Raw genomic sequence first — 25,839 nt, 5'->3', positions numbered from 1 at the left:
ATTTCTTGCAATTAAAATGTATGGGTCTGTGGCCTTTTATGCTGGTCTCTGACTAATGGAGTTGCAAAGGTGAACATTTCAACTTAGAAAGGCAGAAGTAGCTGTGAGTTTGAGGAGAACTGAATGATGAACAACTTAGTGCCACCGACTTCTCTCTTTTTTAGAGCAGCCTTCCCCAACCTGGTGCCACCAGCTGTGTTGGACTGCAATCCCCCTCACTGCCAGTCAGTATGCCCCATGGTCAGGAATGCTGGGGGTTGTAATCCCTAACATCTCGAGAGCAGCAGCTTGAGGAAGAGTGTTCGGCATCCTTACCAAATACAGGGAAATTTAGTATTTGGTATTTGGATTGCCTCCGGCCAATCTCTCCCTCACACACACATCTCCCATATAGCAGCACCACCACTGAAGGTAAACCAGGCGATGAATCAAAGAACTTGAAACAGAGCATGTGTCCTAAGCCAGGGGCTTTCAACTTTTTGTGAATGTCCTGCCCTTCAAAGAGCCACTGCTTTTATTATTATTATTATTTAAAGGTGTTTATGCAAATGTTACAGTCCTCTCCCCCCACCCCCAAATGACAGAGGAGCAGAAAAACTTTAGTTTGGCTGTCATTAACTCATTTCAGAAGAGTAGTTTGTAATCCTATACCACTTACTTGGGAGTAAACCCCATTGAACTCAGGGGGGCTTACTTCTGATTAGACATGTAAAGGATACCAGTATAAAGTAACCTCCCTCAACTTGCTGCTCATCAGATGTTTTGCACTGCAACTCCCGTGTTATGGGGAACACAAAAATCATTTTCATCATTAATTTTAAAATAATCTCACTTATAAGAATATGAGGTGCTAGCTCTGCCTTTGATCACACAGCGCTGAACATGTCAGAGAAATCCTCATGCTACTCCACTAAGACCATATAGCTGACATTCAATAAACAGAAAACCTATGTGTTGAAAACGAGTTTTGAAGTTTGAAGTTCCTTGGTGGATCGCATATCTTAATTCTGGAAAACAGCATGCTTTAGAAGAGGTGTGGGCAGAACGTAGATCTCTCCTGATGTTTTGATCTTCAATTCCCACCATTCCTGTTCATGCTGGCCATGCCAGTGGAGGCCTCTACGATGTGAACTCCAAAACACCTGGAGATCTACATTCTGACCACTGTTGCTCTAGAACAGCCTTCCCCAACCGGGTGCCCCCCAGATGGTTTATCTGCTTTGGGAGAATGAGAATTTCACTTGCACATTCTGCCTCCTTAGGGAGGATGTGGTGTTAAGGCTTGTGAGCCTTAGCTCACAATGTCCCTGCTTTCGGGTGCTTGGATTCGTTTATTATTATCATTATATTTCTATACCGCCCCATAGCCAAAGCTCTCTGTTGAGAGCTGTTTAGCCTTAATGTTGTTTTGTAACCCGCAGGTGTGACGTAAGCCTCCCTCAGGTCTGCCTGCCTCTGCTTTGGGACAGCTGTCCTGACTGTCCCACCAGCTTCAGCCCCCAAATTCACCAGGTACAAGTGACACCCAATATGCCTAGCTGGTTCCCTTTACCCAACCAGGGGAAGTACCCAGGAAATATGAATGCTATCGGTAGCACAGAAAGATGTACAAGATGTGGGGTTTTATAATTTAAAACAAACCATTTAAAGTTTATTTAATACAAGAGAAGTTATATCTTATCATTAATCACGCAGTTCTCAGCCTTATCCTGCCCCTTCTAACTCCTATTCCTGCAACCCCACTATCTGGACGTAGCTTCCTCCATCCCGAAGGCCCATCTCCAAACCCCATCTAACCAACCAGAGGTCTGCTCCTGCCTTATATAACCTTGGTCTCCCCTCACACACAAGCCCCTCCCACCTTCCCCTCACTTCCTGCCAAGCAATTAACCCCCGCTCACCTGGGTTCTGTTTAACACAGCAAACACATATAAACATCACTATACACTCGACATTGTGATTCTGGCACAGCAATCTTTTCGTTTAATTCATGTCATGGTTTTGTGAAATGGGCAGCTTGATATTATACAGTTCACAACCAAACCGGTGGCAACCAGGAAGTCACAACATGTCAACATGTAATAACACAAAATCAAGGCCAGGGTCACGACTTCAAAGCCTTGCAACGTGATGATGCTCATTTGAACTTTTCTGTAGCCAGTGTCAGAAGGAGATTTTGGAAGGAGCGTTCAGAGAGTGCCTCATAAGAAGGAGCCATTTTGCCCTTTGTGTCTGTGTTTAGAGACTGCTGAGATTATTGTTGTCCTGGAATTAAGAATGCCAGGTTCACTAGCTTGGTTTTCTGGCAAGTGCCACATTTATCCCCACAACCACCCTGTGAGGTAGGTGAGGCTGAGAGTCTGCCACTGGCCAAAGTCATCCAGAGAGCTTGTCCTCCTTCTCACACACACGCACACGCACACACACACACACACACACAGAGGCATCCTTGGGTTTGTTCTTTTATGGTTTTTGGTTTCTCTTATTAAAATAGCTTACTACATACCTTAAACTACAGCTGAACACTAAAGTCCGTGACAAAACAATGCTATAAACTCACCTTGTGCGCTACCTAAATCATATCTTTCCTAACCTTCTAAGCACTATAATACAGTCCTGAATGTAATGCTGAAATTTGTAATTTTTACTATACTAAGATTAAAGAATCCTCTTTCATCAAGTACAGATCAGAGAATCTACCATTTTTCTTAGTACTGTTCAGACATCCACACTTCTCCCAAAGAAGCATGCATAGGGGATTGCATTGTAAGTCTGGCTTAAAATATAAAATTAAAAAAAACCCTAAAACATATGTAAAAATGCAATGCCCGGCTTAAATAGAAACCTGTGTAGAGTCTGGGAAGTAAGTAGCATCACAAACTACTCTTCTTTATCTTTGCCCCTCCTGGGGAAAAGGGATGATAAGGTTTCTAAAGGAGGGTTGTGAAATGTAAACCACACCACCACCATCAGGCTGCTTTTCAGTAACAAACGCTGCAGTTTGCCTTAGACACCCGATTTCAGGCATCTGAGGGTGCAATCCTACGGCTGCTAGACAGCGGCTACACAGCCGTAGGATAGGTAGGTTTCTGGGAACCACCTCCCCCCACCACCTTGTAGGCAGTGCAGATTGTATCATTAATCACACAGTTCTCAGCCTTATTCTGCCTAGCCTAGCCTACCCCTTTTAACTCCTATTCCCACAAGCCCACTATCTGGACGTAGCTTCCTCGATCCCGAAGGCCCATCTCCAAACCCCATCTAACCAACCAACCATCTGCTCCTGCCTTATATAACCTCAGTCTCCTCTCACACACAAGCCTCTCCCACCTTTCCATCACTTCCTGCCAAACAATTAACCCTCGCTCACCTGGGTTCTATTTAACACAGCAAACACATATAAACATTACTATAGATGCCACATGGCAAGCATTGTGATTCTGGCACAGCAATCTTTTTGTGTAATGAATGTCATGGTTTTCTGAAATGGGCAGCTTGATATGCTCCAGTTCACAGCCAAACCAGTGGTGGCAACCAGGAAGTGACAACATGTCAACATCTAATAACACAAAATCAAAGCCACTTTTAGATGAATAAATGAGCCCCAGAACTTATGGTCTGCCTATCTTGCAACTTGAAGATACTCATTTGAACTTTTCTGTAGCCAGTGTCAGAAGGAGATTTTGGAAGGAGCGTTTAGAGAGTGTGTCATAAGAAGGAACCATTTTGCCTTTTGTGTCTGTGTTTAGAGACTCCTGAAATTATTGTTGTCCTGGAATTAAGAATTCCAGGTTCATTTGCTTGGTTTTATGGCAAGTGCCACATTTATCCCCACAACCACCCTGTGAGGTAGGTGAGGCTGAGAGTCTGCCACTGGCCAAAGTCATCCAGAGAGCGTCTCCTCCTCCTCACCTTCAAGGAAATGCATAGCAAATGATTGGTTTTATGCCATGTTTCATGTTTATCCTCCCAGCATTTTATCCTCACAATTACCCTGTGAGGTAGGTTTGGCTGAAAGTCTATGACTGGCCCCAGATCATCTTGTGAGCTTCTCCTCCTGCTGACCTTCATGAAAATGTACAGGTAATGCTTGGGTGTATGGCATGTGCTACCTTTATCATCACAACAACCCTGTAAGGTAGGTTAGGCTGACAGAGTATGACTGGCCCATTCTGTCTCTGTCTTTCATATATATATGCACACACAGGCCTCCTTGGGTTTGTTCTTTTATGGTTTTAGGTTTTCATTTTAAAATAGCTTATTACATACCTTAAACTACAGCTGAACACTAAAGTCCGTGACAAACAATGCAATAAACTCACCTTGTGCACTACCTAAAACTTCTGTTTCCTAACCTTCTAAGCACTATAATACAGTCCTGAATGTAATGCTGACATCTGTAATTTTTACTATACTAAGATTAAAGAACCCTCTTCCATCAAGTGTAGATCAGAAAATCTACCATTTTTCATAGTACTGTTCAGGAATCCACCCTTCTCCCAAAGAAACATGCATAGGGGATTGCATTGTAAGTCTGGCTTAAAATATAAAATTAAAAAACCCCCTAAAACATATGTAAAAATGCAATGCCCGGCTTAAGTAGAAACCTGTGTAGAGTCTGGGAAGTAAGTGGCATCACAAACTGCTCTTCTTTATCTTTGCCCCTCCTGGGGAAAGGGGATGATAAGGTTTCTAAAGGAGGGTTGTGAAATGTAAACCACACCACCACCATCAGGCTGCTTTTCACTCAGTAACAAACGCTGCAGTTTGCCTTAGACACCCAATTTCAGGCATCTGAGGGCACAATCCTATGGCCGCTAGAAAGCGGCTTGACAGCCGTAGGATAGGTTAGTTTCTGGGAACCAGCCTCAGAGCCCACGCTCCCAGGTCAGTTCCCAGAGAACCACCTCTCCCCCTCCACCTGGTAGGCGGTGCAGATTGTACCCATGCGACGCGCTCGGAAGAGCAGTGCGGACTGGGGCAAAAGGGGCCATTCCCAGGGCAGGGAGGGCAGAGGTGCCTTCACGACGCTTCCTATGCATCATCCGACCTCTGCCTCCACCCCCCCCCCCTGACTTCCAGCAGCTAGACAGCCAAAATCGGCTGTCCGGCCACGAATGCAGGGCAGCTGAAGCACAGAGGAGAAGATCCCATCCAAGCTCCTCCAACCCTGCATCGGCTAGGTGGTCGCCTATCCGGATAGGATTGCTCCCTATGCGTGTCTGCGGGGCGTGGGTGGGAACAGGGCTGGCTGCCCCGCAGTTTGCCTCCTGGTGTCCTGCAATTTGCCTTAGATGCCTAATTTCTAAGCGTGGCCTTGGGAGGGGGCCGGAACAGGGCTGGAAACTGCATGGGGAGCTCTCTGGAACAGCTCTGCCATCTCCACCCCTCTCTGCCCAGGAACACCTCATTTTTACCCTCTCTGCACTCCACTAGGGGAGGAGTTACACCTCCACAGCTACTAGGGGTAGGGGACGGGGAGCCCAGTTTTCCAGCTCCCAGCTCATAGTGCTGTCTATGACCTCAGAGCTGGGAAACCGAAAAATCCTATCTCCCCAGATGCTGTCTCGGGGAAATATGACTGCTGTCTTAGTTGTTGTTGTTGTTGCTTTTTTTAATCCCTGCTAATGGGCTTTATTTAGCCTTTTGTTGAACAGCAGTGGAATTCACCTTATCTTGCTTTATTCCCATTTCCTTGGCTAATTAAATCTCCAACGAAGAAAACTATGGAATGGCTGGGATCCCGCCAAGTTTGAACAGGGTTTGATAAGATCCCGAAGCAGGGTGATGGAGCATTTTGCTATGTAATTTCACCCTGCTCCGTTTGGATGGGATTTGGCATGGCAGGAAGACAAACAGTAAGGAGTACTCCAGCGTTTTTGCTGCCAAGAGCTTTGGACACAGAGATTTAATTTTCATTTTAAGAACTCTAATGGCCAGTTTATCCACTCAGATGTTCTGCTCAGCTGCTCCCTTGAAAGGAGACGCCTGGAAGACCAATGTCAGTGACGGCAAGACATTGTGCCACAGTGAGGCAGGAGCGTGGCCTCACGCATTCCTAGGAACTCCAGGTATGGCTGGTGAGCCAGTCATGGGAGAGATTAGAGCAGAGGAATAGTGTGGCTCCTAGAGAGAATAGCATGCAAACATAAAGTGATAGGAAGCTTCTCTGGCTGTTTCAGTGAATTTTAAGAGACCTCTTGTTTCGTGAGGGACTTCTAAGGCTGGGAATTCATAACCACATTTAATTGATTATGGATTGATTATTTATGGACCATAACATTTTACAGTGGTCTTGACAAGGAAACAACACAGCAACCAAGCAATCAAAGTAGTTGTTACCTGTAGGATTGTTCTCTTGGCCTGGCTGGCTCCAGACCACAGGACAGTAAATGCTTTTCCTCTACAAGGTCATTATTCACCTCCCCCCTCAACGTTCAAAGCAGCTGTGAGGTGGGAAGGAGAAAAAGAGGCTTTTGCAGCTGCACATCATCATGAGAGTCCCATACATGCTCATTATACAAATAAAAACATATTTAGAAAATAAGTGAGCTGTGAAAAAAGAAATCCCATTCCACCAACTACAATAAAAGAGGAACAGGAAACCATCAATGTTTAAAGGAAGTAGCCTATAATTTCTTCACAAATCCTGAGCACAAAAGGTCACCAAGCAGGTTTTCAAAAACACTTTTAAGTGAGACAGGGTTTCTTTCTTGCTTTTTTTAACTGCCCTTTCTCCCTCAATCTTTAACCATTCTTCCTGAAATGTTCAGATTATGTCAAACCTACATTTCTTTCTGATAGACCTACATTTCAGAAAGATTGATTAAACCTTTTTGATTTAATTACTAGTAACATCATGGAATCCTTATTTTACTGATTGCCATAACTATTGGAGCTGCAACTGTGGCTCCAGTAATCTCTCTCTCTCTCTCTCTCTCTCTCTCTCTCTCTCTCCTTTGAAGGCTGTCAATTTCTCCTCTCAAGAAAGTGGGCATAATCATTCCATCCTTGTTTTTAAGGGGCAGATGGATATTTATTTACTTTGTGACAAGGGGCTATTTGCTACCTGCAAGAAGCAAACAAACCATCCTGTGAAAATCAGCTCTCCTGATGTTCGGGGAAAACTGGAGGCTAAAATTTCAAGGTCCCTGGTAGGGCTGTGCAGGGACCCCCGCTCTGACTCAGAACCCAGCTCCTTACCTGGGCTGCCTCCCCCTCTGCTGCCACCACAGCTCCCGCCTTCACCACTGCTGCACCTTTGCCGCCACTGCCTTCTCCACCACCGCCCACCACCACCAAAAACTCCTGAGGCCTGGACGCCTGGCGATTGTTCTCGCAGGGAGTCACCATTTAAAAAAATGGGGACTCCCTGGAAGGATACAAGTCGCCACGTGCCCAGGCCTCAGGAGATGGCAGTGGGTTGTGGAGGACAGGCAACGAAGTTGGCGACAGTGAAGGCAGAGAAGGCGGAGAGGGCATAGGTGGGGGAGAAGGCGGCTCAGGTAAGGACCTGGGGGGGCTGAAGCTCCAAAGCACACCGAGTGCGTGAGCCCCTGACCTGCTCCGGGTTGCTTCATGCCCTCTCTGCTTCACCTTGGAAGGGGCACATGGTGACCTGATGCAGCCTGCTTCAACTTGGGCTTTGGGCCTCGGACCGAAGTGGTGCAAAGCCCTAGTCCCTGGTATTACATACCTAGGCACACTTACTTTAAAGAGCCTCAGCTTGGTCCTGATGTTGTAGGTGATGTTCCTTTGGGGACTGAGATAGAGTGTTCACATTCACTCTGATTTATTTAAATTGTACAAATAGGGACTAAACAAAGACATAAAGAAAATGCATTTATTAAAGAAAGATAAAGAAAGTAGGGATGTACGAAAGTCACTTACCATTTCGCGGATTCATTCGCGGCAGGGGGGAGGCGTCTGTCCCTCCACCCAGAATCCTCAATGGGGGGGAGGCACTCCGGTTACCCCGCCCTGGAATCCTGCCTGGATGGCTCTGCTCCGCGGCGATTCCACGGAGCCGCCGGCCGGCTCCGCCCGCGGCCAGACATCTGGCCACTGGGCAGCAGGGATTGAAATGGCGGCGGGCGTAGCCGCCGCCACTTGCATCCCTGTAGTGAGCCGTGATAGGCTACATAAGTATTTACATAGCCTATCATGGCAGGCTTAAAAAAAAAAGAATGTGTATGCAAATGGCGGCGGCTACGGCGGCTGCCATTTGCGTTCTGTATTCTTCGCCGTTTTAGCCTACGTAAATATTACTATGTAAAAGGTGTCCCTGCATTAGCCATGATAGGCTATGTTTACATATGTTTACATAGCCTATCATGGCTAATGCAGGGACACCTTTTACATAGTAATATTTACGTAGGCTAAAACGGCGAAGAATACAGAACGCAAATGGCAGCCGCCGTAGCCGCCATTTGCGTACACTTTTTTTTTTTTAAGCCTGCCATGATAGGCTATGTAAATACTTATGTAGCCTATCACGGCTCACTACAGGGATGCAAGTGGCGGCGGCTACGCCCGCCGCCATTTGAATCCCTGCTGCCCAGTGGCCAGATGTCTGGCCGTGGGCGGAGCCGGCCGGCGGCTCCGTGGAATCACCGCAGAGCAGAGCCATCCAGGCAGGATGTATGGATTTACATAACCTATCATGGCCATGAAGAAGAAGTGAATGGCAGCCTCAGGGCAGCTGCCATTTGCAAGTCGGTGCCGACGGGAGCAGGTAAGTGCTCCGTTTTGCGCAATTTTCATGGGTTGGGGGGGCGGGGGCTTCATTCCGCGATGGATTTTCGGGGGCCAAATGCACTTCAATTCGGCCTCACCGAGATCCATCGTGGAATTCTCTGACATCCCTAAAAGAAAGATAAAGTTTAATACATGTGCAAACCTTCAGCCAAGCAGGGACATACTCACACATCCTGCATCTGAATGTCTACCACTCACACCTGTACTTCACCAACAAGGGGATCCTCCTTTTTCTGGCAAAGATTTCGAACTTTCATTACAATATAGGACTTCCTTAGATGCCCTATAACCAGGAGAAAGACCCCCTGCCCTGTTATGCATGGACTTAAATACAATTCCAAACTAGGTGACCTCCTTCTTATTACATATTCTAAAATGTTTATTCCTATTGGTCCATGTTACATTATATGTCATCCTGTACCCAGAAAGTCTAACCTTTTCCCAAAGTTCTCTCCCCTATATCTGAATCATGTTGTTTGTGACTTAATTCTGTTTTCTTGTGGTCGGCAGCTCCTTTTTTCTTCCCTTTATTTCAAGACGGGGGAATCCCAAACCAAACCATGTGTTCTTTTCTATGACCCCTTGCCTTTTACCCAGTTTCCTTATAAGGAAGGGACAGTTGATAACCTTCCAACTGACATGCCATCTCGTATCAGTTTCTATATGACATCTAGCAAGCTTCTAATACTGTAGATTTTGCTCCCCTACTTGCCCCACTACACATCAGCATTAACCCCCATATAAGAACCATGTCTTACCCCTTACCCCATAAAGTCCCCATACCCCATATTGTACCCAAAGGTGAATTGCAAGGCCCAAAGAAATCCTTACACTAAGATTTATATAGCATGAAAAGGGCTATAGATTTTAAAAAGAAAGAAAGTGACATATTGTTTTCTTTGAATGAAGGATGACGGTGTGACACATAAATTTTAATTTCTATTTATTGTTTTCCAGTCGTGTGCGTCTGAGGTACTGGCACAGCTTGTCCTTCTTGTTTTCCATCCAAGAGACCAATCAGAATCCCAGGCTCTTACCCAACATCACCCTGGGCTATGACATCTATGAGAGCCATTATTATGGAAGAACCACTTCCTATGCCATGCTACACCTGCTTACGGGTGGGGAAAGCAATCTTCCAAATTACAACTGTGGGCGAAGGAATAACCCACTGGTCCTTGTTGAAGGGGTTGAATCCGACCTCTCTATCCTGATTTCAGTCATGTCAGGCATCTACAAGATCCCACAGGTATGAATGGGGAGGGGAGGCCAGCTGCATTTCAATGGGAGTTGGCCTCTGTCAGCTTGGACTCCATTCCAAAGCATCTCTGCTCACTGGGGAAGCAGGTCCACTGAAGTGAATATTGGAGGTGAGTGGTGACCGTGGAGACACTGCTGAATGGGAGCCAAGGCAGCAGAATGTGCGGCTGAAGGAGGACCATAATCAGGTATCAGCATGGGGGGGGGGGGTGCTTGCCAAGACCTCATGAGCTCAGGGGGGCCCAGCCCCCAACCCTGTCCATTCCTGCTTCTCTCCTTTTGGCTGTGATTGAATGGAGGTGAAGCAAAGCCAGCACTTGAACACAGGGAAGTCGGCACAAGCCACATGATGACACTAAAGCAGGGGTGGGCAAGTGGCCATATGTGGTGGTATCAATGGGGTGCAGCCACTCCACCGTTTGAGGGATGGCAGTGTACCCACCAGATCTATGAAGTTGCCCACCCTTAAGTTAGAGACATGGACCTGCTATCAATTCTGCTCCTGTTGCCCCTTCTTCACTGTGATGCCTGGAAAAGGCTCCAGTGAGCCTCAGAAACAATATCTGGAACACACTAGGGAGGGGGGCTTACATCTTCCCCTTCTGCTGAGCTTACTCATGGCAGGGAGCAGGATTAATCTTTATCTCATGGTATCCTCAAGTGAACTGCTCTATGGTACTCGGAACAACTGGAAGGTTTCCATACACTCCTATGGGGAAAAGAAAAGCATTGCCTTTGGGATGTGCTTTTTATATGGGGTAGGTTTGCTTGTGTCTCCTGTCCCCCCACTGTCAAGGACCCCACTGTAACTCCTTGAGGAAATCACACAAAGAATGGAAGCACCACAGAGTATCCTTCAAATATTTTAGAACTCCACCCCCATTTCTGTTAGAGATTAATGATTTCAGGTTAATAAAAATCTGATCTCATCCTGAAAACAAATCAGTGCAAAGTACCAGTTTCTTCCTTTCCTCACTAGATCAGTTATGGTGTTGCTAGTCATGTTCTGAATGATAGAAGTCAGTTCCCTTTCATCCATCGGATGGGCCCAAGGGAAGAAACCCAGTACCAGGGGATCGTCGAACTGCTCCTGTTTTTTGGATGGACGTGGATCGGTCTCTTTGCACCAGGCAATGACAATGGAGACAGGTTCATGAGAGCCATGACACCTCTGTTGACCAGGAGTGGAATTTGTGTTGCCTTCTCAGAAAGACTACACATAAGAATCAGACATGAGAGTAAATTATCTGTTGTATGGAGACAAGTCAACGTAGTTGTATTCTATGCAGATTCTCAATATGTATTTCAACCAGTTATCAATGTGCAAAGAATGCTTGAAAAGAAAGAAAATGGAGCAAAAGTCTGGATCACAACAACATTTCCAGACATTGACTTCAACCTGTTTGTTTTTCATGGTGATTTCAAGTTCATCCATGGTTCTTGGACCTTCAAAGTGAATACACAAAAAAGGACAAAATATGATTACTATCAACCGTTTACCTCTCCTCTGCGTCAGTTTTGGGATGAATCCTTTGATTGTTTATCTTCAAACCATGTGTTTTCCAAGAGAAGCTGGAAAATGTGCACAGAGAAAGAGAAACTGAGCACTCTGCCCCTGGAGGAAGTTGAGAGGGCCTTGTCCCAAGACAGCTTCAGTGCCTACAACAGTGTTCAAGCAGTGGCCCATGCTTTAAATGCTGCATATTTATCCCAACCGAAGCAGATGATGGTGGGTGGACGGGACAGGCTGAAACATCAAACACTGCAGCCATGGCAGGTATTGCATTCTTATTTTGAAACACCACCATAGTGGTGAAAGATGCGGTGTGGAGATGTAATGCGCACATAACCATTCCTTGTGCATTGGTGAGTGGTTTCTGTGTGAGATATAGCTTGGTATCCTGTTCTAGACAGGCTGTATTTCGTATGTAGGACCAGGTTCATATTCTTTGGCACTCCTAGATCCATTGTTGTTGCTGGAGTTCTCAGTGACCTCAGTTGCTTGTGTTCCCTTTAACAGCTTTGTCTGCTTTTCCAGCTGCAGCCACTCCTAGATGGGTATAGCTTGGCCACAGTGGTACCAATATCAGTGATTTCAAACCTGGGCTACTAGCTCTATGTGAGGATTCCCCTGAGACCAGTCCAGAAGGTACAGGCAGTGCAGAGTGTGACTGCCTGACTGTTGTCATGTGCTGCTCCATGGCAGCAATTAGCCCTTCTGCTGAAAGCATTGCACTCGTGCCTATTTGATACCAGGCCTGTTCTGAGGTTTGATGAAGGCCTGTAAAGCCAAGAACAACTTGGGACAAGGACACTTGAGGACATGCCTTCTTCCTCATCATCCTGCTCAGTCACTGCTGTCTTAGGCAGAGGCCCTCCAGAGGGGCCCACTTGGGTTGGATATCTGCTTGGAAACCACCAGGAGGAGGGCCTTTGAGTGTGTTGACTCCCAAATTGAGGAATTGCCTTCCAACTATCAGGCATACCCACACACCACTTTGTTTTCAGCAGTTGCTCAACACTTTAGCTTGGAAAAAATGAGGGCAACGGAGACATAATACAGGTCTACAAAATTATGCATGGTGTGGAGCTTGTGGATATGGAGACATTTTTCTCCCTCTCTCAAAATGCTAGAACCCAGCGTCGTGCTATGAAGCTGATTGGTGGGTGATTCAGGACAGAGAAAAGGAAGAACTTCTCCACACAGCACATAGTGAAACTATGGAATACGCTACCACAGGATGTAATGATGGCCACCAATTTGGATGGCTTTAAAAGATGTCTAGACACATTCCTGGTGGAAAAGGCTACCAGTGGCTACTAGTCCTGATGGCTATGTGCTACCTCTAGTACCAGAGGCAGTGAGCCTGTCTGCACCAGTTTCTGGGGAACATGGGCAGGAGGGTGCTGTGTTGCCCTGCTTGTTGGTTCCTGGTCAACAGCTGGTTGGCCAGTGTGTGAACAGAATGCTGGACTAGATGGATCCTTGGTCTGATACAGCATGGCTCTTCTTATGTTCTTATATTCCTATGTTTTCTTTTCAGGCAAGCATTTTGGGACAAATGAGCTTCTGCTCAGACCAGATGAGAACAGATCCAGCCTTCTTTGCTGAAGTTGGACACTCTTCCTCATCTCTCTCTCTCTGTTGGTCCCATTGCATAGGCTACCCTGTTGAGAAGGGCCCATCTACGCAGGGGTTCTCTCAGACAGGGGAGCTCTCCCTGGTTCTGTCTGTCCTTTCTTCCTCCTTGCTCATATATCCCTTGTGTCAGAAGACATGGCAGTGACCCAGACCAGCTTGCTTTCTTGCTTTCTTGCTTTCTTGCTATACCACCCAATAGCCAAAGCTTTCTGCGTGGCTCACAAAAGTTAAAACCACAAAGCACGGCATAAAACTATATAGAACACGAAAGCTTAAAACCACAATATTCTGGGTCAACCAGAATAAAACCTAGCAGCAATTCAGATATTTAAAATACACATTTAAAACACCAAAGCTAAAAGATTGGGAAGCTAAAACCCTGGGAGAATAAAAAGGTCTTCACCTGGCACTGGAAGGAGTACAACGTACATGCCAGGCAAACCTCTCTAGGAAGCTCATTCCACAGCCTGGGTGCCACAGCAGAAAAGGCCCTTTTCCTGGTAGCCCTCTGCCTCACTTCCTTTGGCAGAGGCTCACAGAGAAGGACTGCTGAGGATGATGTCAGTGCCTGGGCAGGCACATATGTGAGTAGGCGATCCTTCAGATAACTGGCTCCAAGCCGTTAAGGGCTTTGAGTGTTAATACCAGCCCTTTGAATTGGACCTGGAAATGGACTGGCAGCCAGCACAGCTGGAAAGGTACTGGCAAAATGTGATCTCATAGGCCAGTCCCTGGGGGTGTCTCGACTAGCAATTTACCCCGAGCCAGCTGCATGTTGAGGTCATTAAGAGATACATGACATCGTGGACATCCAGCAGCCACCCCGGAGCTTATCAGGGAAAAACCAGAGATTTCCTGAGACTGGTTAAAGTCTGATTCTTTTCCTTAAGTCAGGTTCTCCCCAGGATAGTTGTTGTATGCTCCACCCCCTGCATTGACCTCGTGTATGCTAGCCCTGTCCAGGGGTATTTCTTCCCATTGCACTGAACAAAGCTTGCCCTCTTAATTCCCACAGAACTTACAGAGATCCCCTCAATTGACATGGCACAGTTGAAAGCCCAATTCCCTAAGTGCTGTAAAGAACGATCTCTAGGCTCCAATTCCCCTTTGTTTGGCTTATTGCCTTAGGAAGAAACTACTTCCACCCTTCGTTCTACAGACCCTGCAGGTTAAATGGGGGTTGGTTTCCATCATTGTGTTTACTGCTCTTTTTCCCAGCACAAGCATATGTGTGTCTACTTGGAAGTAACTCCCATTGGAAGTAACTCACAGGGGAGGAGAGGGGAAGCCTGTGTTATTGGTTGAGCACCCCTTGCCAGTCAGATGATGTTCACTCCAAGCCCCCCACCCCCAACTGGACGTATGTTCAGTGAAGAGAGTTTTATTACTCTGGAGAACCTACTCATGGAGCCCTTCATGGACCTCATCACAGCAAAATGGATTTCTTTTAAAAAATCTGGTACTCCTCCATTAGCTTCTCCTTCCATTGTCATGGAAACAGGGCCCCTGTTAAAAGTTTTGCTGCCCTATTTTGGACTAGCTGAAGCTTCCAGTCCATTTTCAAATGCAGCCCCACATATAATGCATTACAGTAATCTAGACAAGAGGTTATCAGAGCATGGACAACTGTAGCTAGTTTATCTCTGTCCAGAAAAGGGCATAGTTTTTATACGAGCCTAAGCTGATAAAAAGTGCTCTGTGCCACTGAGTTCACCTGTACCTCAAGTGACAGTTCTGGGTCCAAGAGCACCTCCAAACCATGAACCTGATCCTTTAGTGGGAGTGCAACCCCATGCCCCACAGAAGAGGCTGAACGTCACCTAGCTGGGCAGACGAATCACCCACTAACAGTACCTCCATCTTCTTGTCTGGATTGAGTCTGTTTATTGGCCCTCATCGAGTCCATTACTGTGCCCAGGCACTGATTCAGAACAGCCACTGCCTCACCTGGGCTTGATGAAAAAGAGGTAGAGCTGGGTGTCATCCACATTTTGATGACGCCTCAGCCCACACCTCCAGATAACCTCCCCAAGTAGTTTCATGTAGATGCTGAAGAGCATAGGGGATAAAATAGAACCCTGTGGAACCCTGTGACATAATTGCCAAGGCACAGAGCAATAATCCCCCAGCAGCACCTTCAGGGATTGGCCATCCAAACTGGAGCAGAACCTCTGCAGCGCAGTCCCTCCAGTTCCCAGGTGAGACAACCTATCCGGAAGGCTACCATTGTTGATGGTTTCGAAAGCCACTGAGAGGTCCAGGAGAATCAACAAGGTCACACTCCCCCATCCCTCTCCGGACAGAGGTCATCTCACAGGGCGACCAAGGCAGTTTCCATTCTAAAACCAGGTGTGAAGCCCAGTTGAAATGGATCTAGATAATCTGTTTCATTCAAGAGTGCCTGGAGTTGTCCTGTAACTAGGGATGGTGGAGAATTCCGCCATGGACTCCAATGAGACCGGATTCTTTGGAATCTTGCCCCCCAGGTTCCATGGCAGAATGGACTACCCCCCCATCCCCCTGAAATCCCCCCGGGATGGAACTTACCTGGCAGCAGCTGGTCCAGGTCGCCGACTTCGTTCCGCAGCCATCCACTGCTGGGCTGTGGAACAAAATGGCGTCTGGTGTAGCAGAAATATGTGCATAGCCAATCACGGCCAATGGCAGGGATGCAAATGGCGTCCCCTACACCAAAAACCATTTGTGTCCACAGACCGGCCGCAGCCAGAAGTTCAGCAGCGGCCGGAGCTGGCCAGTGGCTCTGCAGACTCCCTGTGGAGTGGAGCCAGCCGGGGAGGATTCCCAGGGGAGGACCGGATCACCTCCCCCCACCTGTGGACCCCCCCACGGACCCCAGGTAAGGGGATTCGTACATCCCTACCTGCAACCACCCACTACTGCAGCTTGCTCAAGATCTGGATGTCCGGGTAGCTGCACAACCCCCCCCCCATGTTATTACCAAACAAGAGTATTTATTGACATTAATAAATAGCAATAACAGAAGCAACAAACTTTAGCATAGACAAAACAACTATATCCCCAAGTTCAAAAAACCTTCCCATTTTGTCCCAAGATCTAGATGTGCCTTGGAGGATCTTTTTGCTTTCCTCACAGGTAATCCAAAGAAGCAAGTTGTTATTGGGTTGATTTCTTTATTCCATTCATGTCAAGAGGGAAAAACAGAGTGTATTACAGTAGATGGTGCTTGTGGTTTCACTTGGTCCTCCAAAAACCAACAACAAGAACCCTGAATGTATTGCAATATATTTTGGTCTAGTAAGTAGGATGGAAGCTGTAGTCCAAAATGTCTGGAGGCACCAGGTTGGAGAAGGCAACCAGATTGGAGACCTGGTTGGAGAAGGTGGCTACCAGGTCTGAGAAGATGCAAATTAATGACTCTGGACATCCCCAAAATGCTGAAGCAGAAAGAGGAGACTCAAGAAGGTATCTCAGCTGTGACTGAAAAAAGGAGACTGTCATCCACTCTGAGTTGAGATGGGATGTGCATTGGCCCCATTTTGTAGAGGATTAGAGCTCAAAGGGAGAACGACTAAGATATTGAATCTGCTTCCATGTTTTCTAAATGCTGTTTGTTTTCTCTGTTCTAGTTTCTTGCTTTCTTAAGAGCAGGATGGCTTTCTAATACTTCCATGGAGGGATTGTATTTGGATGAGAATGGGGAGCTGGAACCTGACTTTGATATCGTGAATTGGGTGCTATCTTTCAATAACCAAAAGGGTAGAGTGAAAATTGGGAGTATACATAGACAGGCATTCACAGACATAAAGCTCACCATGAAACCAGAAGCCATTGTGCTGCCCAGGCATTTTAACGGGGTAGGGGAAATTATTTGCTTCACCTTACTGATGTGTTAAATTCTAATAATATGTTGAATCTTACATGTGAGACTTCCAATACAATTCTATGCACAACTACCTTATTTGATCTGGCAAGGAGGGGCTGGCGGAGTAGATCTAAGAAGTGGTGAATGTGTCTTTGCATGATGGAGTGGTGCCTGCCACCTTAAAGGAGGTGGTGGTGTCCCTGCTGAGAAAACCCTCCCCGGAGGTTTATATGAATATATATGAGCCACTAAACCCCCATTCTGGGTAAGGTGCTTGAGAGGGTGGTGGCTGGGCAATTGTAGATGTTCTTGGAGGATACTGATTATCTCACCCCATTTCATTCTGGGTTAAGGCCTGCTTTGGGGACAGAATCACCTTTGGTCACCCTGGTGGCTGACCTCTTGTGGGAGAGTGGCAGAGTTAGTACAGCCCCATTGATCTTGCTTGAACTCTCAGTGGCTTTTGATACCCTTGACCACAATAGTCTTCTGGATCGTCGCCATGAACTGGGAACTGTGGGCATTGTTCTATAGTTGGTATGCTCTTACTTGCATGGAAAGTTCCAGAAAGTAGTGGGTTATCAATCTATCAAATAAATAAATAAATAAATAAATAAATAAATAAATCCATCCATCCATCCATCTATCCATCTATCCATCCTTGAGACAGCTTGGTATCTCCCAAAGCTAGTCTTGGTCCTCAAACTTTGCCACTTGGACCTCCATGTCTCATTCTTTCCTATCTCTTGCCTGTCTGTCCCCCCAATGCCATTTATATAGCAGATAATGTGTGTGGCTTTACACACACATCTCCAGAATGCCACAATCCTGTTCAGATGGAGCAGCATTAGGAGCAAACCCATCCAGGTCTCCATCCACACTCAGACTCTCAGACTTTCTCCTTGCCACCATGCTCTGCAGTGCAATAGTACAGGAGGTCTCAAGTTACTCTAAACTGGAGGACTCCAGAGATCAGACTGGAAGCTTGGAGGGGCCAGATGGGGTTTCCTTCGAAGACATTGAGGTGGGCACTGGGTCAGGTCATAAAGGCAGCATCACATCTATTTTAGAAGTGCTTCATTGGCTCCCACTCAACTTCATGATGCACATCAAGGTGATGAAACAATTGAAGCACTGCACAATCTAGGGTCAGGGCAGTACAAGGGACGTCTTCCGTATGACTCATGTATGTGTTCTCTTAGAACAAATGATGAGGCCTCCTCCAAGTGGCACAACCATCTGGGGTCTGGCTGGTAACAATCTGCAGGAAGGTATTTTGTTCTGTGGCATTGTCCTTGGATAGTTCGGTCCACCATGAGCATCAAGAAAGAATTCCAAGGGTCCTTCTGGTCATTTCAATGGGATTTTTTATGTTGCGATACCTCAGTGTTGACTTGTTTATTTTTGCTTAATGTATTTGTTTAATTTGATGTATTCTGTGATTTTGTATATGGGGTTAAACCTGTGTGAGCCATGTGAGGGAATTATTTTGGGACAAAAAGGCATGATAACAATATAAAGCACAAATGAAAACCATCCATTCTTATTTACACAGATCTGATACACAGTGGGATGTTTTCCCACCCTGAACCCGTGAAATTATATGTACTCCATACTGCTTTGTGAGTCTAGGCATTGAAGGCAGCTTTCTCATTTGTTCATTTTACTCTTTTGTATTGTGAGTTGACTTTGAAAGTCTCCGGTCTTGAATGGGGTATATGAAATATATTAAGGGTGCAATGTTATGGAGATAGGTGGCCGCCTCCGAACTCGGAGGTGACTGCCTATCTAATGCTGGGCAGAAGAAGCACCGAGGGGATCATACCCTCTGCACTTCTCCTGTCCTGCATTTGTGGCTAGACAGCTGATTTCTGTCTAGCCATGGGAGGGCAGAGCTGGGGTGAAGGCTGCTGGATGACACATAGGATGTGTCGTTCCAGCATCTCTGCCTCCCCCTCCCCGGAATGCCTTGTTCTGGCCGCTCCATGCTCCTCTTGCAAGCATGGGGCTGTTCCACGCGAGGCAGTGTGAAAGGGGGGAAAGGCCGGTTCCACGAATACCAGATAGCCTGTGGATGTCTAGCCACTGATTAGTGGCCATAGGATTGCTCCTTAAACAAATAAAATCAATAAATCTAGATTTCAAAGGGGCTTCCAGATGAAGCTTTTATTGTGCAATTGCCCTGCCTGACCCAAAGAAATGGGGGGAAGGGTCTGTCCAGATGATGGCATCTTCTATTTAAAAACAACCCCATGTTTTCCTAACCATTTCTTCTTCCTTATTTTGATTCACCTGGGGCTGCTCTACATGAGGTTTTGATTTTTTTACCAGCATGGTAATGCATAGCTCACTTGCGTATCATGCAGCACAGGCCCGAAACAGTCCTCCTCACAGTTTCTCCCTCTTTGACGTTCTTTTCTATCTGCTGCCACTGAAGAGCAAAAGAATCACACAAAGAAGAGAAGGGTGTTTCTAGCTGTGGTGCCAAGGTTATGCCGTTGCCTCCCTAAAAAGGCTAATCCCCCATCCCCATTTTAAACCTGCACTTAAAACTGTAGTAGTAGTAATAATTATAATAATAATAATTTAGGTCTTTCAGGTGACATGATTTACTGCTTCTACTCATTGCTTTGTTTTACGAATACTCATTCACTCTCACCCAAACATTGTATTGTATATGTCAGTCAGTCAGCTGATTTTATTGTATATGACCATAGGTCCTTACAATTTTGCCACAAGCGCAACACAGGAGAGACAATCACAGAAAGAACAAGACTGAACAAGCCACTCAAGTCAGTTCATCATGTGCACAGTCTACAGCAACAGCTTTTTGGACCTTGCTCTCATCTTTTTAGCAGCCACTGCGAACAAGCCAGCACAATTAGTTCCAGAAGGATCCATATGTACCAGTAGTTTTTACACCTGCTCAGCCAAATTCTGTCAAACATTCCTCCCAGCAAAGGTGTAAGGAATCTTTTACTAGGACTGTCATAAAGTTCTCTCTCTCTCTCTCTCTCTCTCTCTCTCTCTCTCTCATGATATCCTCTATTTGTGGAATCTTACAGATACAAAGGTGTTGGGTTGTAGGAACATTTGTAAACCTCCCATCCAGATATGTTGAAGACATAGTCTGGAAGCCCAGTTCCATAAATAACTTCCCAAGCTCTGGGTGAATCAAGGATGTAAGATAATTAGAGAGAGATCACTCACCTTTGTAAAGATTTGTAGCACCTGCTCAATCCTGTTTACTGAAGGGTTCCAGCAGCTTTGTTAGCATTTTTCGAGGATAGCTCATCTCTCATATCAACCTTAGACGTATTTAGCTGAAAGGACGCCAAAGAAAGAGAAAAATGGGCCACTTTTTCAAAACAGATAGCACTGTTTTGCGAATTGGTGGTCAGGCATGTTAATCAGTCATTTCAGAAAAAAGAAAATAGCTGTATTCACTCCAACAGACATTAATGGTAGCCCCACTTCAGCCCGAAGAATGCTTTGGCCATTGGGTGGTATACAAATGAAATCAATAAATACATACATAAATTCTTAGAAATTTATTCCGTATAAGCTCCAGATAGCTTGTTTTGCCCACCCCCGAATTTCTGTGCCATGCAGAATTTGTGCTAAGATCTTCTGCTTGCATATTTTCAATGCTGGGTAAATCAGTTGGCCTTAGTGATGTACAAAAGTCAGTTACCTTTTTGAAGGGTGATATCTGCGGTGTGGCGGAGGTGCTCCGTACTTCCCCCCGAAATTCTCCCCGGCTGGCTCTGCTCCGTGGCGACTCTGCGGAGCTGTCGGCCAGCTGCATTTGCAGTGGCAAGTCTGTGGACGCAAATGGCAGCCAGTGTAGTGGCCGCCATTTGGTCCCTTAGCTAGGTGGTGATAGGCTACATAAATATTTATGTAGCCTATCATGGGAAAAGAGGGGACGCAAATGGCATAGTGGTCGCCATTTTCATCCCCACTTTTGTTGTGATAGGCTACGTAAGTATATACGTATCCTATCACAGCAATAGTTGGGAACACAAATGGCGGCAGCCACAAGACTGGAAAAGGTCAGTTTACATTCCAATTCCAAAGAAGGGAAACGCCAAAGAGTGTTCAAACTACTGCACAATTGCGCTTATTTCACATGCCAGCAAGGTGATGCTCAAAATCCTACAAGCTAGGCTTCAGCAGTATGCGAACCAAGAAATACCAGAAGTACACGCCGGGTTTCGAAGAGACAGAGGAACTAGAGATCAAATCGCCAACATTCACTGCATCATGGAGAAAGCAAGAGAATTCCAGAAAAACATCTATTTCTGCTTCATTCACTACACTAAAGCCTTTGATTGTGTGGATCACAACAAACTGTGGCAAATTCTTAAAGAGATGGGAGTACCAGACCACCTTACCTGTCTCCTGAGAAAACTGTACGAGGGTCAAGAAGCAACAGTAAGAACCAGACATGGAACAACTGAGTGGTTCAAAATTGGGAAAGGAGTACGACAAGGCTGCATATTGTCACCCTGCTTATTTAACTTATATACAGAGTACATCATAAGAAACACCAGGTTGGATGAATCAGAGGTCAGAATTAAGATTGCTGGGAGAATTATCAACAACCTCCGATATGCAGACGATACCACCCTAATGGCACAAAGCGAAGAGGATCTCAAGAGCCTCTTGTTGAGGGTGAAAGAAGAGAGTGCAAAAGCTGGTTTGAAACTCAACATTAAAAAAATGAAGATCATGGCATCTGGCCCTATCACTTCCTGGCATATAGAAGGGGAAGAAATGGAAGCAGTGACAGATGTTATTTTCTTGGGCTCCAAGATCACCCTAGACGGTGACTGTAGCCATGAAATTAAAAGACGCCTGCTCCTTGGGAGGAAAGCTATGGCAAACCTAGACTGCATAGTAAGGAGCAGAGACATCACCTTGCCAACAAAGGTCCGTCTAATCAAAGCTATGGTTTTCTCAGTAGTAACGTATGGCTGTGAGAGCTGGACTATAAGGAAGGCTGAGAGCCGAAGAATTGATGCTTTTGAACTGTGGTGCTGGAGAAGACTCTTACGAGTCCCCTGGACTGCAAGGAGGTCCAATCAGTCGATCCTAAAGGAAATCAACCCTGAGTGCTCATTGGAAGGACAGATCCTGAAGCTGAAGCTCCAATATTTTGGTCACCTAATGCGAAGAGAAAACTCTCTGGAAAAGACCCTGATGCTAGGAAAGACTGAAGGCTAAAGGAGAAGGGGACGGCAGAGGATGAGATGGCTAGATAGCATCACGGATGCAATGAATATGAACTTGAGCACGCTCCGGGACAGAGTACAGGACAGGAAGGCCTGGCGTGCTATGGTCCATGGGGTCACAAAGAGTCGGACACGACTGAATGACTGAACAACAACACATATTTGCGTAGCCTATCACAGCCTCCACAGGGAGGCAAATGGCCTCCCTGTGTTAGCTGTGATAGGCTACATAAATACTTATAAATAAATACTATCACTGCTAGGTCTTCTGACCTGCTGCCGCTGCCGCCATTACAAAATAAAAAAGGAAAGTTAAAAAAAAAAAAACACCCGTGATAGGCTACGTAACGATTTACGTAGCCTATCACAGCTAGATTTCCAAAGTCAGCCATGATAGGCTACGTAAATCATCACGTAGCCTATCACGGGTGACTTTGAAAGAAAAAAAAAAGCATGTACGCAAATGGTGGCGCCCATGGTCCTGAACTTAGGGGGGAGTCCTTTCGTCCATTCCTAATACCCAAATACGTGAATGATGAGCACTGTGCAATACAATGATTATTGAGGGACAATTTATGTCTTTGGGGTCTTTTGGCAAACACCATAATTTTAATTTTATCATAATTAATTTTAAGACATTCAGTTCTACAATACGTTCCCAGCTTGTTCAATAAGATACAAATCCCTATCTGTGTAAGTATAACAAGACCATAACATCTGCATATAAGAGGATAGAGTTCTTACATATTCCTACAGACAGGGTGGGGGGGGGAGGAGGGGGAAGAGAGTTCATCCACGGTATTATTAATGTAGAAACTGAATAAAAAAGGTGCTAACAAGCACCCCTGTCTTACCCCTCTGAGAGTTGTGATCTTTTCAGATAAAGTACCCAGAGAGTCTGTGTGTACCCACATACTAGTATGCATATAAAGCTGTTGAATTAAAATGAGAAGTCTTCTGTCAATATTGGTGTCCTGCAATTTATCCCATAGTCTGGTCCTGTTTACCATATTGAATGCTAAGGAAAGTGGCAAACATAGATTTTGAGGGCTGATGGACCGACTTCTGAATTAGATGCTGCAAAAGAAAACACTGATCTATTCTTCTGACTCCTGTCCTAAAGCCAGCTTGTTCAGGATGGATTATCTGATTGATTTCTGCCCAATCTAATAACTTATTTAGTAGGAATCTGAAGTTTAGAAGCAATGTCTAATAAACTAATAGATCTATAATTACCGGAGCTTGTTTTGTCACCAGTTTTGCAAAAGGGGAACACAATACTGTTTTTCAGTCCCTGGGGCATCCAACCTGAAGAGTTAACAAACGAGAACACTCTTGCTAGAATAGGTGCCACTGACCTGAGTTTGCTTTAAATAATTCTGGTTGTATCATATCCTCACCTGGGGCTTTACCACTGGTCAGGTGAGAAATCAGTCTTTGGGTTTCTTCAGTTGTTACATGGGTTGATTCTGGAGTATCTTTCAGAGTTTGTAGTTTCTCCTGTACATGAGATCTCACTTCTTCTAACTCAACAATCTTCAATCAAGCCATACAAGAGGTGAAATTTGGACTTCAGAGATAATTCTTTCTTCTTCGAGACCTGATGAAACCATCTCCCCAAACATGTGCACTTTTTTCTGGAGACAAGCCAATCCCAGTTCTTGCCATAGATACTTAGAGTATTTCAACTTCTTTGTTTTTAGAAGATTTTTATATAGGCATTGCTTCCTAGCAATACCCAAAACTGCTTGTAGGTTTAAAAAGAAGGCAAGGTATTCTAAAACCAAACTAGTTCTTTCCTCGCTTTCCTACACTCACCAGGAGGCTTCAGAAATAAAGCTGTTTCTAGGTCTGAACATTTTTAATCAAATAAGGGTTCAAGCTATTTATAATACTAATATAAGCATTTCCAATGTCTCCATTGTGGGTTTTTTTTGTTTGTTTTTGTAATGCTCTAGTGGTAGGCGGAAGTATTGCAACCAAAACTCTCCCCATGACCTGAGTTCGATCCCAGTGGAAGCGGGGTCTTTGTAACCTGCTCAGGTCGACGCAGCCTTCCATCCTTCCCAGGTCGGTAAAATGAGTACCCAGCTTGCTGAGGGAAAGGTAGTCACGACTGGGGAAGGCACACAGTCTGCCATGAAAATGCCAGTGAAAGCAGCGTCCCTCTAGGGGTCAGTAATGACCTGGTGCTTGCACAGGAGGAACCTTTCCTTTTTGTTTTCAAGCTGGATAAGATGTAGGGTATTTAGAAGTTGATGGGTTTCTAGTCCCCAAAGCTCAGACCATTTGAGTCTCCTTGGTCCCATTCTCAAGCCACCCAAGATGCCCTGCTCTTGGTGGGGTTTATTCCACACTTTGTTTAACAAAGATAAGATTCATGGCAAGTGATCACTCTCAGCTTGCTCCTTAGTTTGAAACTTTGCCACATGGGACAATAATGTAGTAGACATTACTCTACCATACTCTCACCTCTAGAGCTCAAAAATGTAAAAGTATCTATCAGATTTATCAAGTTAAATTCCACGTACACCCATTAATGGATGTTCATCGAAAATCTTCAGTAGTTCCCAACCGCTAGAGTTTCAGGTCTCATCCAGTGAGCAATAGTCCAGTGGAAAAACATCTTCTATGTATGTGGAAATTTGACTGCCTTCAGATTTGAATCCTACACCTATATGAGGATTAAAATCTCCACATATTAGAAGATCAGTGCCAGGGTAGCATAATAAGATAGTTTCCAGAAGACTGTCTAGACTATTCCATAATGACAGCTCTGCTGGAGGAATGTAAACATTTCTACAAATAATATTTACCCTTCCGATTGTGAATAATCAAAGTCTGGATGTAGTTAATTTACTTTGATATTATACCTTGCATCTTTCTGTACAATGTCTTCAGCACATGTATAGAAAAGGTGGGATATGATGTTTGAAACAAACGAACGAACAAAAAAGTTTTCCCTTCTATGGTGTTGTGCAAAAATAGTAAAAAATAAAAACAAAACAAACCCACACCCTAGGGACGCACTGAACAAAGGCCTGAGGTCACTTTGAGTCACTAGGACTACAGAGTCTGTTGGGTCCTTTCAAAACTCCATGATTCATTTCCAGAGAGACAAATGCATCTTTTTTTCTTTGCGCTGCTTCTCTTTTTTGCTAGACCATGCCTCGTTCCAGGTGCGTCAAGAGCTGCCGCCCCGGATATGTCAGAAAGATTCAGGAAGGAAAGCCACCTTGCTGCTATGTTTGTGCTCCATGTGCGGAAGGGACAATCTCCATTCAAGAAGGTGGGTGTCCTCAGAGGTGTGGGCCTTCTCTGGGGCAAATGTTTACATCGGCCTAATACTTTCCCCTACTCTGTTTTAATTCTCTCTTCTATTCATTTAAAACCATCCAACAAAAACTCCTATGAATGTGTAAGGTAAGAAGGCTTTATGATGGATTCCTAACCTGTGTAGAAAACGTAAGGGGAGTTCATTGGAATTAGCCATTTGCTGTCACTGAGCCTAACATACCCCACAAGGTTATGGTGAAGATAAAATTAGGATAACACAGAGACTCTCCTGAACAATGTTTGGCTTATCACTCTTGCTAATT

This window comes from Heloderma suspectum, chromosome 2 (assembly GCF_057233095.1).
Source record: "Heloderma suspectum isolate Gila_16-S chromosome 2, 16-S_ref, whole genome shotgun sequence".
NCBI classification, from domain to species: domain Eukaryota; kingdom Metazoa; phylum Chordata; class Lepidosauria; order Squamata; family Helodermatidae; genus Heloderma; species Heloderma suspectum.
The sequence above is the reverse complement of the archived record's forward strand: the minus strand, read 5'-3'. Positions refer to the sequence as shown.